Source organism: Narcine bancroftii, unplaced genomic scaffold (assembly GCF_036971445.1).
Source record: "Narcine bancroftii isolate sNarBan1 unplaced genomic scaffold, sNarBan1.hap1 Scaffold_152, whole genome shotgun sequence".
NCBI lineage: Eukaryota > Metazoa > Chordata > Chondrichthyes > Torpediniformes > Narcinidae > Narcine > Narcine bancroftii.
In genome coordinates, this window is record NW_027211887.1 from 4,588,529 (window position 1) to 4,600,735 (window position 12,207).

The following is a 12,207-nucleotide window of genomic DNA, read 5'->3' on the forward strand; positions in this document are numbered from 1 at the left end:
GGTTTCCCACTGTTCTGCATTTTTGCACACGGTTCCCCACTTTTTAAAAACTGTTCCCCCTGCTCACTTTGGTTCCTCACTGTTCTGCAGTTTTCCTCACAGTTCTCCACATTTTTCCAACCTGTACCCCCAGCTCCCTATGGTTCCCCTCTGCCCTGCAGTGTCCCCCATGGTTCTCCACTTTTTCCAATCCGTTCCCACTGTTCCCTTTGTTTCCCCTCTGTCCTGCAGTGTTCTGCACGATTCCCCACTTTTTCCAATCAGTTCCCCCTGCTCCCTTTGATTCCGCTCTGTCCTCCAGTGTTCCCCACGGGCCCCACTTTTTGCAATCCGTTCCCCCTGCTCCTTTGGCTCCACTCTGTTCTGCAGTTTTCCCCATGGTTCCCCACATTTTGCAATCCATTCCCCCTGCTCCGTTTGTTTCCCCTCTGTTCTGTAGTGTTCCCCACAGTTCCCCACTTTTTCCATTCAGTTCCCCCTGCTCCCTTTGATTCCCCTCTGTCCTGCAGTGTTCCCCATGGGCCCCACTTTTTCCAATCCGTTCCCCCTGCTTGCTTTGGTTCTCCTCTGTTCTGCAGATCTCTCCACGAATCCCCACTTTTTCCAATCTGTTCCCCCTCCTCCCTTTGGTTCCCCTCTGTTCTGCATTGTTCCCCACGGTTCCCCACTTTTCCAAACTGTACCCCCTGCTCCCTTTGGTGTCCCTCTGTTCTGCAGTGTTCCTCACGGTTCCCCACTTTTTCCAATCTGTTCTTCCTGCCCCCTTTGGTTCCCCACTGTTCTGCATTTTTACACACGCTTCCCCACTTTTTCCAATCTGTTACCCCTGCTCCCTTTGGTTCCTCACTGTTCTGCAGTGTTCCTCACGGTTCTCCACATTTTTTCCAACCTGTACCCCCTGCTCCCTTTGCTTCCCCTCTGTTCTGCAGTGTTCCCCAGAGTACTCTTTCTTTTCCAATCCACTCCCCTGCTCCCTTTGGTTCCTCACTGTTCTGCAGTGTTCCCCACGGTTCTCCAAATTTTTTCTAATCTGTTCCCCCTTCTCCCTCTGGTTCGCCTCTGTTCTACATTTTTCCAGAAGTTTCCCCACTTTTTGCAATCCGTTCCCCCTGCTCCTTTGGCTCCACTCTGTTCTGCAGTTTTCCCCATGGTTCCCCACATTTTGCAATCCATTCCCCCTGCTCCGTTTGTTTCCCCTCTGTTCTGCAGTGTTCCCCACAGTTCCCCACTTTTTCCAATCAGTTCCCCCTGCTCCCTTTGATTCCCCTCTGTCCTGCAGTGTTCCCCATGGGCCCTACTTTTTCGAATCCTTTCCCCCTGCTCCCTTTGGGTCCCCACTGTTCTGCAGAACACCCCACGATTCCCCACTTTTTCCAATCTGTTCCCCCTTCTCCCTTTGGTTCCTCTCTGTTCTGCATTGTTCCCCTCGGGTCCGCACTTTTCTGAGCTGTTCCCCCTGCTCCCTTTGGTTCTGCTCTGTTCTGCAGTTTTCCCCACGGTTCTCCAAACTTTTTCTAATCTGTTCCCATGCTCCCTTTGGTTCCCGTCTGCCCTGCAGTGTCCCCCATGCTTCCCCACTTTTTCCAATCCGTTCCCCCTGCTACCTTTGGTTTCCCTCTGTTCTGCATTGTTCCCCACAGTTCCAAACTTTTTCAAATCGGTTCCCCCTGCTCCCTTTGATTACCCTCTGTCATGCAGTGTTCGCCATGGGCCCCACTTTTTGCAATCCGTTTCCCCTGCTCACTTTTGTTCCCTTCTGTGCTGCAGTGTTCTCCACGGTTCCCCACTTTTTCCAACCTGTACCTCCTGCTCCCTTTGGTTCCCCTCTGTCATGCAGTGTTCCCCACGGTTCCCCACTTTTTCCAACCTGTACCTCTTGCTCCCTTTGGTGCCCCTCTGTTCTGCAGTGTTGCCCACGGTTCCCCACTTTTTCCCATCTGTTACCCCTGCTACCTCTGGTTCCCCTCTGTTCTGCATTTTTATACACTGTTCCCCACTTTTTCCAATCCAATCCCCATGCTTCCTTTGGTTCACCTCTCTTCTGCAGAACTCCCCACGATTCCCCACTTTTTCCAATCTGTTTCCCCTGCTCCCTTTGGTTCCCCTCTGTTCTGCATTGTTCCCCACGGTTCCCCACTTTTCCAAACTGTACCCCCTGCTCCCTTTGGTGTCCCTCTGTTCTGCAGTGTCCCCCATGCTTCCCCACTTTTCCAATCCGTTCCCCCTGCTACCTTTGGTTTCCCTCTGTTCTGCAGTGTTCCCCACAGTTCCAAACTTTTTCAAATCGGTTCCCCCTGCTCCCTTTGATTACCCTCTGTCATGCAGTGTTCGCCATGGGCCCCACTTTTTGCAATCCATTTCCCCTGCTCACTTTTGTTCCCTTCTGTGCTGCAGTGTTCTCCACGGTTCCCCACTTTTTCCAACCTGTACCTCCTGCTCCCTTTGGTTCCCCTCTGTCATGCAGTGTTCCCCACGGTTCCCCACTTTTTCCAACCTGTACCTCTTGCTCCCTTTGGTGCCCCTCTGTTCTGCAGTGTTGCCCACGGTTCCCCACTTTTTCCCATCTGTTACCCCTGCTACCTCTGATTCCCCTCTGTTCTGCATTTTTCTACACTGTTCCCCACTTTTTCCAATCCAATCCCCCTGCTTCCTTTGGTTCACCTCTCTTCTGCAGAACTCTTCACGATTCCCCACTTTTTCCAATCTGTTTCCCCTGCTCCCTTTGGTTCCCCTCTGTTCTGCATTGTTCCCCACGGTTCCCCACTTTTCCGAACTGTACCCCCTGCTCCCTTTGGTTCACCTCTGTTCTGCAGTGTTCCAAACGGTTCCCCACTTTTTCAAATCTGTTACCCCTGCACCCTTTGATTCACCTCTGTTCTGCAGTGTTGCCCACTGTTCTCAACTTTTTCCAATCTGTTCCTCCTGCTCCCTTTGGTTCCCCACTGTTCTGCATTTTTCCTCACGGTTCTCCACATTTTTCCAACCTGTACCCCCAGCTCCCTATGGTTCCCCTCTGCCCTGCAGTGTCCCCCATGGTTCCCCACTTTTTCCAATCCGTTCCCACTGTTCCCTTTGTTTCCCCTCTGTCCTGCAGTGTTCTGCACGATTCCCCACTTTTTCCAATCAGTTCCCCCTGCTCCCTTTGATTCCGCTCTGTCCTCCAGTGTTCCCCACGGGCCCCACTTTTTGCAATCCGTTCCCCCTGCTCCTTTGGCTCCACTCTGTTCTGCAGCTTTCCCCATGGTTCCCCACATTTTGCAATCCATTCCCCCTGCTCCGTTTGTTTCCCCTCTGTTCTGTAGTGTTCCCCACAGTTCCCCACTTTTTCCAATCAATTCCCCCTGCTCCCTTTGATTCCCCTCTGTCCTGCAGTGTTCCCCATGGGCCCCACTTTTTCCAATCCGTTCCCCCTGCTTGCTTTGGTTCTCCTCTGTTCTGCAGATCTCTCCACGAATCCCCACTTTTTCCAATCTGTTCCCCCTCCTCCCTTTGGTTCCCCTCTGTTCTGCATTGTTCCCCACCGTTCCCCACTTTTCCAAACTGTACCCCCTGCTCCCTTTGGTGTCCCTCTGTTCTGCAGTGTTCCTCACGGTTCCCCACTTTTTCCAATCTGTTCTTCCTGCCCCCTTTGGTTCCCCACTGTTCTGCATTTTTACACACGCTTCCCCACTTTTTCCAATCTGTTACCCCTGCTCCCTTTGGTTCCTCACTGTTCTGCAGTGTTCCTCACGGTTCTCCACATTTTTTCCAACCTGTACCCCCTGCTCCCTTTGCTTCCCCTCTGTTCTGCAGTGTTCCCCAGAGTACTCTTTCTTTTCCAATCCACTCCCCTGCTCCCTTTGGTTCCTCACTGTTCTGCAGTGTTCCCCACGGTTCTCCAAATTTTTTCTAATCTGTTCCCCCTTCTCCCTCTGGTTCGCCTCTGTTCTACATTTTTACAGAAGTTTCCCCACTTTTTGCAATCCGTTCCCCCTGCTCCTTTGGCTCCACTCTGTTCTGCAGTTTTCCCCATGGTTCCCCACATATTACAATCCATTCCCCCTGCTCCGTTTGTTTCCCCTCTGTTCTGCAGTGTTCCCCACAGTTCCCCACTTTTTCCAATCAGTTCCCCCTGCTCCCTTTGATTCCCCTCTGTCCTGCAGTGGGCCCCACTTTTTCGAATCCTTTCCCCCTGCTCCCTTTGTGTCCCCACTGTTCTGCAGAACACCCCACGATTCCCCACTTTTTCCAATCTGTTCCCCCTTCTCCCTTTGGTTCCTCTTTGTTCTGCATTGTTCCCCTCGGGTCCGCACTATTCCGAGCTGTTCCCCCTGCTCCCTTTGGTTCTGCTCTGTTCTGCAGTTTTCCCCACGGTTCTCCAAACTTTTTCTAATCTGTTCCCATGCTCCCTTTGGTTCCCGTCTGCCCTGCAGTGTCCTCCATGCTTCCCCACTTTTTCCAATCCGTTCCCCCTGCTACCTTTGGTTTCCCTCTGTTCTGCAGTGTTCCCCACAGTTCCAAACTTTTTCAAATCGGTTCCCCCTGCTCCCTTTGATTACCCTCTGTCATGCAGTGTTCGTCATGGGCCCCACTTTTTGCAATCCGTTTCCCCTGCTCACTTTTGTTCCCTTCTGTGCTGCAGTGTTCTCCACGGTTCCCCACTTTTTCCAACCTGTACCTCTTGCTCCCTTTGGTTCCCCTCTGTCATGCAGTGTTCCCCACGGTTCCCCACTTTTTCCAACCTGTACCTCTTGCTCCCTTTGGTGCTCCTCTGTTCTGCAGTGTTTCCCACGGTTCCCCACTTTTTCCCATCTGTTACCCCTGCTACCTCTGGTTCCCCTCTGTTCTGCATTTATCTACACTGTTCCCCACTTTTTCCAATCCAATCCCCCTGCTTCCTTTGGTTCACCTCTCTTCTGCAGAACTCCCCACGATTCCCCACTTTTTCCAATCTGTTTCCCCTGCTCCCTTTGGTTCCCCTCTGTTTTGCATTGTTCCCCACGGTTCCCCACTTTTCCGAACTGTACCCCCTGCTCCCTTTGGTTCACCTCTGTTCTGCAGTGTTCCAAACGGTTCCCCACTTTTTCCAATCTGTTCCCCCTGCACCCTTTGATTCACCTCTGTTCTGCAGTGTTGCCCACTGTTCTCAACTTTTTCCATCTGTTCCTCCTGCTCCCTTTGGTTCCTCACTGTTCTGCAGTGTTCCCCACGATTCTCCACATTCTTTTCCTTCCTGTACCCCCTGCTCCCTTTGGTTCCCCACTGTTGTGCATTTTTGCACATGGTACCCCACTTCTTCTAATCTGTTCCTCCTGCACCCTTTGTTTCCCCACTGTTGTGCATTTTTACACACGGTACCCCACTCTTTCCAATCTGTTCCCCCTGCTCCCTTTGGTTCCTCACTGTTCTGCAGTGTTCCCCACGGTTCCCCACTTTTTCCAATGCGTTCCCCTGCTCCCTTTGGTTCCCCTCTGTTCTGCAGTGTTCCCCACGGTACCCCACATTTTCCAAACTGTTCCCCCTGCCTGCTTTGGTTTCATACTGTTCTGCAGTATTCCCCACGGTTCCCCACTTTTTTACAATCTGTTCGCCCTGCTCCCTTTGGTTCCCCTCTGTCCTGCAGTGTCCTCCACGGTTCCTCACTTTTTCCAACCTGTACCTCCTGCTCCCTTTGGTTCCCCTCTGTCATGCAGTGTTTTCAAAGTTCCCCAATTTTTTCCAATCTGTTCCCCCTGATCCCTTTGGTTCCCCTCTGTCGTGCAGTGTTCCCCACGGTTCCCCACTTTTTTACAAACTGTTTGCCCTGCTCTCTTTGGTTTCCCCTGTTCTGCATTGTCCTCCACGGTTCCAAACTTTTTGCAATCCATTCCCCCTGTTCCGTTTGTTTGCCCTCTGTTCTGCAGTGTCCCCCACTGTTCCCCACTTTTTCCAATCAGTTCCCCCTGCTCCCTTTGATTCCCCTCTGTCCTACAGTGTTCCCCATCGGTGCAACATTTTACAATCCGTTCCCCCTGCTTCCTTTGGTTCCCCTCTGTCGTGCAGTGTTCCCCACGGTTCCCCACTTTTTCCAATGCATTCCCTCTGCTCCCTTTGGTGCCCCTCTGTTCTTCAGTGTTCCCCACGGTTCCCCACTTATTCCAATCTGTTTCCCCTGCTACCTCTGGTTCCCCTCTGTTCTGCATTTTTCTACACTGTTCCCCACTTTTTCCAATCCGATCCCCCTGCTTCCTTTGGTTCACCTCTGTTCTGCAGAACTCCCCACGATTCCCCACTTTTTCCAATCTGTTCCCCCTGCTCCCTTTGGTTCCCCTCTGTTCTGCATTGTTCCACACGGTTCCCCACTTTTCCGAACAGTACCCCCTGCTCCCTTTGTTTCACCTCTTTTCTGCAGTGTTCCAAACGGTTCCCCACTTTTTCCAATCTGTTCCCCCTGCACCCTTTGATTCACCTCTGTTCTGCAGTGTTGCCCACTTTTCTCAACATTTTCCAATCAGTTCCTCCTGCTCCCTTTGGTTCCTCACTGTTCTGCAGTGTTCCTCACGGTTCTCCACATTTTTTCCAACCTGTAGCCCCTGCTCCCTATGGTTCCCCTCTGCCCTGCAGTATTCCCCATGGTTCCCCACTTTTTCCAATCAGTTCCCCCTGCTCCCTTTGATTCCGCTCTGTCCTCCAGTGTTCCCCATGGGCCCCACTTTTTCCAATCTGTTCCCCCTGCTCCCTTTGGTTCCCCTCATTTCTGCATTCTTCCACACGGTTCCCCACTTTACCGAACAGTACACCCTGCTCCCTTTGGTTCACCTCTGTTCTGCAGTGTTCCTCACGGTTCCCCACTTTTTCCAATCTGTTCTTCCTGCCCCCTTTGGTTCCCCACTGTTCTGCATTTTTACACACGCTTCCCCACTTTTTCCAATCTGTTACCCCTGCTCCCTTTGGTTCCTCACTGTTCTGCAGTGTTCCTCACGGTTCTCCACATTTTTTCCAACCTGTACCCCCTGCTCCCTTTGCTTCCCCTCTGTTCTGCAGTGTTCCCCAGAGTACTCTTTCTTTTCCAATCCACTCCCCTGCTCCCTTTGGTTCCTCACTGTTCTGCAGTGTTCCCCACGGTTCTCCAAATTTTTTCTAATCTGTTCCCCCTTCTCCCTCTGGTTCGCCTCTGTTCTACATTTTTCCAGAAGTTTCCCCACTTTTTGCAATCCGTTCCCCCTGCTCCTTTGGCTCCACTCTGTTCTGCAGTTTTCCCCATGGTTCCCCACATTTTGCAATCCATTCCCCCTGCTTCGTTTGTTTCCCCTCTGTTCTGCAGTGTTCCCCACAGTTCCCCACTTTTTCCAATCAGTTCCCCCTGCTCCCTTTGATTCCCCTCTGTCCTGCAGTGTTCCCCATGGGCCCTACTTTTTCGAATCCTTTCCCCCTGCTCCCTTTGGGTCCCCACTGTTCTGCAGAACACCCCACGATTCCCCACTTTTTCCAATCTGTTCCCCCTTCTCCCTTTGGTTCCTCTCTGTTCTGCATTGTTCCCCTCGGGTCCGCACTTTTCCGAGCTGTTCCCCCTGCTCCCTTTGGTTCTGCTCTGTTCTGCAGTTTTCCCCACGGTTCTCCAAACTTTTTCTAATCTGTTCCCATGCTCCCTTTGGTTCCCGTCTGCCCTGCAGTGTCCCCCATGCTTCCCCACTTTTTCCAATCCGTTCCCCCTGCTACCTTTGGTTTCCCTCTGTTCTGCAGTGTTCCCCACAGTTCCAAACTTTTTCAAATCGGTTCCCCCTGCTCCCTTTGATTACCCTCTGTCATGCAGTGTTCGCCATGGGCCCCACTTTTTGCAATCCGTTTCCCCTGCTCACTTTTGTTCCCTTCTGTGCTGCAGTGTTCTCCACGGTTCCCCACTTTTTCCAACCTGTACCTCCTGCTCCCTTTGGTTCCCCTCTGTCATGCAGTGTTCCCCACGGTTCCCCACTTTTTCCAACCTGTACCTCTTGCTCCCTTTGGTGCCCCTCTGTTCTGCAGTGTTGCCCACGGTTCCCCACTTTTTCCCATCTGTTACCCCTGCTACCTCTGGTTCCCCTCTGTTCTGCATTTTTCTACACTGTTCCCCACTTTTTCCAATCCAATCCCCCTGCTTCCTTTGGTTCACCTCTCTTCTGCAGAACTCCCCACGATTCCCCACTTTTTCCAATCTGTTTCCCCTGCTCCCTTTGGTTCCCCTCTGTTCTGCATTGTTCCCCACGGTTCCCCACTTTTCCGAACTGTACCCCCTGCTCCCTTTGGTTCACCTCTGTTCTGCAGTGTTCCAAACGGTTCCCCACTTTTTCCAATCTGTTCCCCCTGCACCCTTTGATTCACCTCTGTTCTGCAGTGTTGCCCACTGTTCTCAACTTTTTCCAATCTGTTCCTCCTGCTCCCTTTGGTTCCCCACTGTTCTGCATTTTTCCTCACGGTTCTCCACATTTTTCCAACCTGTACCCCCAGCTCCCTATGGTTCCCCTCTGCCCTGCAGTGTCCCCCATGGTTCCCCACTTTTTCCAATCCGTTCCCACTGTTCCCTTTGTTTCCCCTCTGTCCTGCAGTGTTCTGCACGATTCCCCACTTTTTCCAATCAGTTCCCCCTGCTCCCTTTGATTCCGCTCTGTCCTCCAGTGTTCCCCACGGGCCCCACTTTTTGCAATCCGTTCCCCCTGCTCCTTTGGCTCCACTCTGTTCTGCAGCTTTCCCCATGGTTCTCCACATTTTGCAATCCATTCGCCCTGCTCCGTTTGTTTCCCCTCTGTTCTGTAGTGTTCCCCACAGTTCCCCACTTTTTCCAATCAGTTCCCCCTGCTCCCTTTGATTCCCCTCTGTCCTGCAGTGTTCCCCATGGGCCCCACTTTTTCCAATCCGTTCCCCCTGCTTGCTTTGGTTCTCCTCTGTTCTGCAGATCTCTCCACGAATCTCCACTTTTTCCAATCTGTTCCCCCTCCTCCCTTTGGTTCCCCTCTGTTCTGCATTGTTCCCCACGGTTCCCCACTTTTCCAAACTGTACCCCCTGCTCCCTTTGGTGTCCCTCTGTTCTGCAGTGTTCCTCACGGTTCCCCACTTTTTCCAATCTGTTCTTCCTGCCCCCTTTGGTTCCCCACTGTTCTGCATTTTTACACACGCTTCCCCACTTTTTCCAATCTGTTACCCCTGCTCCCTTTGGTTCCTCACTGTTCTGCAGTGTTCCTCACGGTTCTCCACATTTTTTCCAACCTGTACCCCCTGCTCCCTTTGCTTCCCCTCTGTTCTGCAGTGTTCCCCAGAGTACTCTTTCTTTTCCAATCCACTCCCCTGCTCCCTTTGGTTCCTCACTGTTCTGCAGTGTTCCCCACGGTTCTCCAAATTTTTTCTAATCTGTTCCCCCTTCTCCCTCTGGTTCGCCTCTGTTCTACATTTTTCCAGAAGTTTCCCCACTTTTTGCAATCCGTTCCCCCTGCTCCTTTGGCTCCACTCTGTTCTGCAGTTTTCCCCATGGTTCCCCACATTTTGCAATCCATTCCCCCTGCTCCGTTTGTTTCCCCTCTGTTCTGCAGTGTTCCCCACAGTTCCCCACTTTTTCCAATCAGTTCCCCCTGCTCCCTTTGATTCCCCTCTGTCCTGCAGTGTTCCCCATGGGCCCTACTTTTTCGAATCCTTTCCCCCTGCTCCCTTTGGGTCCCCACTGTTCTGCAGAACACCCCACGATTCCCCACTTTTTCCAATCTGTTCCCCCTTCTCCCTTTGGTTCCTCTCTGTTCTGCATTGTTCCCCTCGGGTCCGCACTTTTCCGAGCTGTTCCCCCTGCTCCCTTTGGTTCTGCTCTGTTCTGCAGTTTTCCCCACGGTTCTCCAAACTTTTTCTAATCTGTTCCCATGCTCCCTTTGGTTCCCGTCTGCCCTGCAGTGTCCCCCATGCTTCCCCACTTTTTCCAATCCGTTCCCCCTGCTACCTTTGGTTTCCCTCTGTTCTGCAGTGTTCCCCACAGTTCCAAACTTTTTCAAATCGGTTCCCCCTGCTCCCTTTGATTACCCTCTGTCATGCAGTGTTCGCCATGGGCCCCACTTTTTGCAATCCATTTCCCCTGCTCACTTTTGTTCCCTTCTGTGCTGCAGTGTTCTCCACGGTTCCCCACTTTTTCCAACCTGTACCTCCTGCTCCCTTTGGTTCCCCTCTGTCATGCAGTGTTCCCCACGGTTCCCCACTTTTTCCAACCTGTACCTCTTGCTCCCTTTGGTGCCCCTCTGTTCTGCAGTGTTGCCCACGGTTCCCCACTTTTTCCCATCTGTTACCCCTGCTACCTCTGATTCCCCTCTGTTCTGCATTTTTCTACACTGTTCCCCACTTTTTCCAATCCAATCCCCCTGCTTCCTTTGGTTCACCTCTCTTCTGCAGAACTCACCACGATTCCCCACTTTTTCCAATCTGTTTCCCCTGCTCCCTTTGGTTCCCCTCTGTTCTGCATTGTTCCCCACGGTTCCCCACTTTTCCGAACTGTACCCCCTGCTCCCTTTGGTTCACCTCTGTTCTGCAGTGTTCCAAACGGTTCCCCACTTTTTCCAATCTGTTCCCCCTGCACCCTTTGATTCACCTCTGTTCTGCAGTGTTGCCCACTGTTCTCAACTTTTTCCAATCTGTTCCTCCTGCTCCCTTTGGTTCCCCACTGTTCTGCATTTTTCCTCACGGTTCTCCACATTTTTCCAACCTGTACCCCCAGCTCCCTATGGTTCCCCTCTGCCCTGCAGTGTCCCCCATGGTTCCCCACTTTTTCCAATCCGTTCCCACTGTTCCCTTTGTTTCCCCTCTGTCCTGCAGTGTTCTGCACGATTCCCCACTTTTTCCAATCAGTTCCCCCTGCTCCCTTTGATTCCGCTCTGTCCTCCAGTGTTCCCCACGGGCCCCACTTTTTGCAATCCGTTCCCCCTGCTCCTTTGGCTCCACTCTGTTCTGCAGCTTTCCCCATGGTTCCCCACATTTTGCAATCCATTCCCCCTGCTCCGTTTGTTTCCCCTCTGTTCTGTAGTGTTCCCCACAGTTCCCCACTTTTTCCAATCAATTCCCCCTGCTCCCTTTGATTCCCCTCTGTCCTGCAGTGTTCCCCATGGGCCCCACTTTTTCCAATCCGTTCCCCCTGCTTGCTTTGGTTCTCCTCTGTTCTGCAGATCTCTCCACGAATCCCCACTTTTTCCAATCTGTTCCCCCTCCTCCCTTTGGTTCCCCTCTGTTCTGCATTGTTCCCCACGGTTCCCCACTTTTCCAAACTGTACCCCCTGCTCCCTTTGGTGTCCCTCTGTTCTGCAGTGTTCCTCACGGTTCCCCACTTTTTCCAATCTGTTCTTCCTACCCCCTTTGGTTCCCCACTGTTCTGCATTTTTACACACGCTTCCCCACTTTTTCCAATCTGTTACCCCTGCTCCCTTTGGTTCCTCACTGTTCTGCAGTGTTCCTCACGGTTCTCCACATTTTTTCCAACCTGTACCCCCTGCTCCCTTTGCTTCCCCTCTGTTCTGCAGTGTTCCCCAGAGTACTCTTTCTTTTCCAATCCACTCCCCTGCTCCCTTTGGTTCCTCACTGTTCTGCAGTGTTCCCCACGGTTCTCCAAATTTTTTCTAATCTGTTCCCCCTTCTCCCTCTGGTTCGCCTCTGTTCTACATTTTTCCAGAAGTTTCCCCACTTTTTGCAATCCGTTCCCCCTTCTCCTTTGGCTCCACTCTGTTCTGCAGTTTTCCCCATGGTTCCCCACATATTACAATCCATTCCCCCTGCTCCGTTTGTTTCCCCTCTGTTCTGCAGTGTTCCCCACAGTTCCCCACTTTTTCCAATCAGTTCCCCCTGCTCCCTTTGATTCCCCTCTGTCCTGCAGTGGGCCCCACTTTTTCGAATCCTTTCCCCCTGCTCCCTTTGTGTCCCCACTGTTCTGCAGAACACCCCACGATTCCCCACTTTTTCCAATCTGTTCCCCCTTCTCCCTTTGGTTCCTCTTTGTTCTGCATTGTTCCCCTCGGGTCCGCACTATTCCGAGCTGTTCCCCCTGCTCCCTTTGGTTCTGCTCTGTTCTGCAGTTTTCCCCACGGTTCTCCAAACTTTTTCTAATCTGTTCCCATGCTCCCTTTGGTTCCCGTCTGCCCTGCAGTGTCCTCCATGCTTCCCCACTTTTTCCAATCCGTTCCCCCTGCTACCTTTGGTTTCCCTCTGTTCTGCAGTGTTCCCCACAGTTCCAAACTTTTTCAAATCGGTTCCCCCTGC